Here is a 6000-nt window from a genome sequence, read left to right on the forward strand (position 1 = left end):
GTCTTGAAGAGCTCTCTATACAATATAATGTTTTCAGTAAATGCTTGGTGATTGATTGTGGATTGTAATGTCTTTGAAAGCAGGGCTGTTTCATTTATTTGTATCTGTTTTTCTATCTCCAGTGCCTACCATGGTGCTTTGCACTAGGAGACATTTAATAAATTGCCGAAGAGGAATTTTTTTTTAACACTGTGCCGCCATATTGAAGACTTCAAGTGATGAGGAACTTGTTGTCTGCCTCCTGGGGTGGTTCATTCTGCTTCTTCACAGCTGCAACCACCAGGAAGTATTCTTCACATTGAGCCAAAATATGCCTCTGCAATTCCCACCCATAACTAACACCCAGTTCTGTTTTCTAGGGAAAAGTAGAAGTCTAGTCTCTCTTTTCATGATTGCCTTTCACATACTATGTCTTCTCCCGTTTGAAAAAAATTCTAGTTCCTACAATCAATGCTTGGTTGAATTGAATGAGCATACTTACATATAAGAATGTGATACACACACACATATGTGAAAAGTATAAAATTCTTGAGATTTGAATTTTTCTGGCTTTTGGGTGGGAGTGGGGGATGAGAAGTCTTCAGAAATGAGTTGGTATCTGCTTTGGGCCTTGGATTTTAGCAGACTGATTGGGGGAAGGTACATTTTAGGTGTAAAGGGTGCCATGAACAAAATCGTATAGACAAAGTCACAGGGTAAAATGAGTTTGGAGAATGGTGAATATTTTAGAATAAGTAGAGTGGAGGGTAGTTTAAGTTAAAGTTGTAGAGGTAGGGCAAGATCAGGTCATTTAGGGCCCAGAATGCCAAGCAAAGGAGTTATAATATTGTTCAATAGGCCATTGAAGCATCAAAAGCAGAGGAGTGAAATGAATACATCTGGTGACAATGGAAAGAAAGATTGGGGGAGAGAATGGAGGCAGGAAGATCTATTAGGAAGTTGTTGGGTATTAATGGAAGACCTGCACTAGAGGGTTTCACCACCTGAAGAGGGAACAATTGTGAGATAAGTGAGAGGCAGCATAGTTTAGGATGGAGAAAATCACAAATTAACATTATTTACATCATAACGTATTTTTGTTTTGTTAAATAGCTGTGTCCAAGTAGATAAAGGTAGACCTGGAGTCAGGAAGATCTGAGTTCAAATCCAATCTCAGACACTTAATACCTGTCTGGTCCTGTACAAGTTACTTAACTTTTTTTATCTTGGTTTCTCTAGGTGTAAAATGAGCTGGAGAAGGAAATGGCAAACTACTTCATTATTTTTGCCAAAAAAACAACAACCCACAAATGATGTCACAGAGTTGGACACAACTGAAACAACTGAAAAACGACAACAAAACATTTCCTAGTTACATTTTAATCTGCTCCAGGCCAGACTTTGGAATTTGTTAAATTCAGGGGCTGTGAAGTTGACATCTCTAGGGTAGTAGATAAAGCACTGGTCTTGGACATGCACTCTTAAGAGCAGATCATGACATCTAACACTTATTAACTATGTGACCTTAGAAAAGGCACTTACTCTCTCTGAGCCTCAGTTTCCTCATCTGTAAAGTGGGGAAAATAATTACCTACAGTACTTAGCTCACAATGCGGTTTTAAAGTTTAAGTGAGATAATGTATGTAAAACATTTCACAAATTTTAAAGTGCCACATAAATATCAATTAATCAATAATTTTATTTATGATTTATCAATAATCATTCCAAGGTTTCAGATATTGAAGACATAGATGAGAGATGGCAACAGTGACAGAAACAATGAAATCAGAAGAAGGAACAAAAGGATGTTCTGTTTTGGATATACTGAGTCCTTATGGGAGATCACACGAAGGCAGCTTCAGGGTACAGAACTGGCAGTTTAGGAAGTAGAGAGTTTTACAAGTATGGATGACGGGGAGAAACAGTGGAAAGAGAGAAGTAATTAGGAGAGGAGAGTATGGAAAGAAAGACGATCCATTTGGTTCTGAACAGGTCTGAGTGCTGGAAAAACATTGCAGTGTTATCTATGTATCATCAATTGGAAATTTGGGTCTGCGTCTGAGGAGGGAAAGAAGGTGCCTTCCATGTGTCAGGGGCTGTGCTGGGCACTGGGTATTCAAAGAATGAAAGACAAAGAATGAAACAAGCCCTGCATGCAATGCACTTACATTCTAATAAGGGAGATGACATGTACACATATGAGTATATACACAATAAAGACAAAGGGAATAAATACAAATAAAGTAGCTAAATATAAAGTTGTTTGAGAGAAAACAAGGGAGAGAAGAGTGTTTGGTAATGTCACACTCTATAGATGGTCAATAAGGAAGACTGAAAAAGTATATAAATTTGGTTTGCTAATTAGGATGGTTGTTCCCAAGCTACAGGCCATGGAACTCTAGTGAGGTTGGAGATTCTGGTTGTGAAATTGATGAGAAATTTCCGTCTCATTAAATGACCCATTAGAATAAATGGCAGACATACTTTTCTGTAGTCTGAATAAAGGATTCTTCACAAAATGCATTTGTGTAATTGCTATTTCAGATATAGATAGATGATACTGTGATGAATAAAATGCAAGCGCATTAAAACTACTATTGAATTCATAGTAGCTTTTTGTAATCAATATATTTTCAAATCAATGAAAACAAATAGTATAAGAACTGTCATGTGGGTATTCACACAGTTTTTTTTGATACATTGAAAGGGAGTCTTCCTGCTTGGAAACAATTGAAAACAATTGGATATGTGACCTTTGAGGTGATTTCAGTTTCATGAACACCAGGGACTAAGGAGTGGATGGTTAGAAGAAAAGGGGAAGCAGATAGCATAGACTATTTATTTTAATAGTTTTATTTATAAGTGGCAAGAAAGATGTTGGATGGCAACTGGAGGAGTCAGTCTAGTTGATGGAATGAATTTTTAGAATAGGGTAGACCTAAATTTTTTTTTAGATATAGAGAAGTAAGAGCCTGTGGAAGTGTGGAATGGGATATAATTAGACACTTTGGTGGAGGATTTAACCTTGTCAAGGAGTAGTGCCACCTCTTCCTCTGAGACAGGAAGAAAGAAGGAAAGGAAGGGAAAAGATACAGAGAAGTGAAAAAGAAATCCTTTCTTTTGGGCAAAAATACAGAAGTCTTGGGGAAGTGAGGAGAGAACTAAATATCTGCATGGTCTTACCTTCTCAGTGAAGTAAAGTCATCTACAGAAAGCAAAGGGGCTGGTTGGGGATTTAAGGAAATAGAAAAATCTGGAACTTGTAAGGAATGTGATAAGGAATAGATAAGAAATGGATAAAAAGATTGCTAAGGAACAATGAGGGCCAGTCTGAGGTTAGATAATGTGAATTTGTAGTGGACCTGTTGAATAGTTGTGTGATTTCTTTTAGTAGTTCTTGGTTATTTTTATGCTTGTTTATGACTTTACTTTATTTTAATTTGTTTTTACTTGTTTCTACTTTTTTTACTTGTTTTCATTTCACTTATTCATACTAATTCTGTCTCCCCAACTTTTGTGGATTCAATTATCATTTTTATAGAGATAATTCACAGATTTATTTGTCCAGCACTAACCTCTCTCTTCTTGACCAATTTTACTTCTCCAATTGCTAGTTGAATATCTTGAACTGGATGTCCTATTAACATCTTAAACTCAATATGTACAAAACTGAACTTGTTATATTGCCCACCAACCCTCCCCTCTTCCATATTTTCCTAATATTCTCAAGGGTATCACAATATTCCTAGTTACCTGGGCTTGCAACCTAGGTGTTATCTCAACACTGTCTCACCCTGGTCACAACCAATCTGTTGTTGCATTCTGTAGTTTCTACTGCCATGACATTGCTTGTATGTGCTGCCTTCTCTTTGACACTTCCATCAGCCTTGTGAAGGCCCTGATCACCTTGCCCCTGGATTATTGGGATAGCATTCTGGTTGGTGTAATGGGAATGTAAATTTTTAAGATCTTCCCTGCTCCTAGGCTAAAGTGCACCTGGAGCCTGGGGTGGGAAGCTTGTTTTTAAAAAGGTGGTTACGTTTTCTGAGCCAGGAGAAGGCTATATGAACCCTGATTTGAGGCTTTGTTTTGGGACTCACTTTGAGGAGTGTTGTGTGATTTGATCAGATGATACTCTGGGAAGCCGTTGTTGAGAGCCCCCCAGCTTTGAAAAACCCAGATGTTGATGCCCCCATTTCTGGAAACTGTGATTTGGTGTGGATGTAATGGTTGGACAGCTGGGAGGCCTGTCTGTTGAAATGTTCTTGTAACTTATGCTTGTAACCTCTGTATACTCTGAAATTCAGGGTGCTGACCTTTTTCTCCTGAACTAGGTAAACGATATATGTTTGACTGATTAAAGTAAGCTTGTTAACCCATTTTAAGTTTCTTTCTTTTAGCAAAGCAGATCTAAGAACCTGTGTTTGCAGCCACCCTGGGGACACTGGGGTGCTTGCTGCTATAGTTGGTTGGTCTCCCCTTCTCAACTCTCTCTCTCTCTTCTATCTTCCCCTTAAATTATCAAATTGATCTTCCTAAAGCACAAACTTGACCCTATTATTCCCTATTCAATGAACTTTAGTGGTTGCCTATTGCCTTCAGGATCAAATATAAAATTTTGTATTTGTATTTAAAAATCCTCTGTTACCCAGCCCTTTCCTACTTCCTACCTTTCCATTCTTCTTTTACCCAACACTTTGCCCCCTTCCCTCAATTCTACAATTTAGTGAAATCAGAGACTGAGTTCACTCCCTTCCATTTATAGATAAGGAAACCAAGGTCCAGAAAGATTAATTGATTTGCCAAGGATCCAGATAGTAAATGTGCAATATGGGACTTGAACCTAGATTTTTCTGAGTAAAAGTTCAAGGCTCTCTCCATTGTAACATTTTTTTTTCTCTTACATCTATTAATTACAAGTCATATAAAGCCCCCTGAACAAATATTGGTGTTTCAAAACAAATATCAGGAAAAGCCTAAGAAAAAAGTAGGAAAATAACTAACTATAGATAAAGCCTTATTTGAGGACCACAATGACTGAATTTCTGGTACAGAGAATACTAATTTCAAATTGTCAGTTTGCTGCAGTAGTCACCTATAATGAAAGGCAATTGAGAATTTCCATTCCAGCAAAGGTGGAGGACAGGCCAAATTTTCTAGTAATCAACAAAGTATGCTATTTTATGTTTTTACCAGTGACAAGTTGTTATTATATATACACAGACTAGAGGATGGACTTGCTACTGTAATAGAAGTTGAGGAAGTATGAAAAGACTTTGAAGTTTGAGGTTGTTGTTGGTCATTTCAATTGTGTCTGACTCTTCATTAACCCCAATTCAGATTTTCTTGGCAGAGATACTGGAGTGGTTCGCCATGTCCTTCTCCGGCTCATTTTATAGATGAGGAACTGAGGCAAACCAGGTTAAGAGATTCCCAGAAGTTAGAGGACATGGGTTCATTACGTCACACCTCTATTTCTACCTTTTGAGACCTTGGGCAAGGATACTGCAACTAATCTCTCTTGGCTTGAGTTTCCTCATCTGTAAAATGAAATTGTTATAATAGATGACATTTGAGGGATGTCACGCTTTGTCACCCATTTGAGGTTCTTGGCATAGAAGCAGCATATAGGTTTGCCATTTCCTTTTCCAGCTCATTTTACAGTTAGGAAACTATGGTAAACAGGATTATGTGACTTGCTCAGTCACACAGCTAGATGATGTCTGAGGCCAAATTTGAACTCTGGTCTCCTTGGCTCCAGGGCTGGTGCTTTATCCATTGTGCCACCTAGCTGCCCCTTGGCATATAGTAATATAGTTGTAGGTCATATAGTAGTGGTAGTATAGTAGTAGGCCATATAGTTGTAGGTCATAATAGTAGTGGTAGTATAGTAGTAGGCCATATAGTAGGCACTTGATAAATGTGTACTGACTGACTTTAAATGTTTCAAATTTTGCCTTTATTTTACAAATAGAAACATTTTTTTATAAAACGAGAGTTGAAATTTATTATTCATAACTG

Source organism: Petaurus breviceps, unplaced genomic scaffold, assembly GCF_028583685.1.
Source record: "Petaurus breviceps papuanus isolate PSGF00001 unplaced genomic scaffold, PetGlider_PUasm1.0 38, whole genome shotgun sequence".
In the NCBI taxonomy this organism is placed as follows: domain Eukaryota; kingdom Metazoa; phylum Chordata; class Mammalia; order Diprotodontia; family Petauridae; genus Petaurus; species Petaurus breviceps.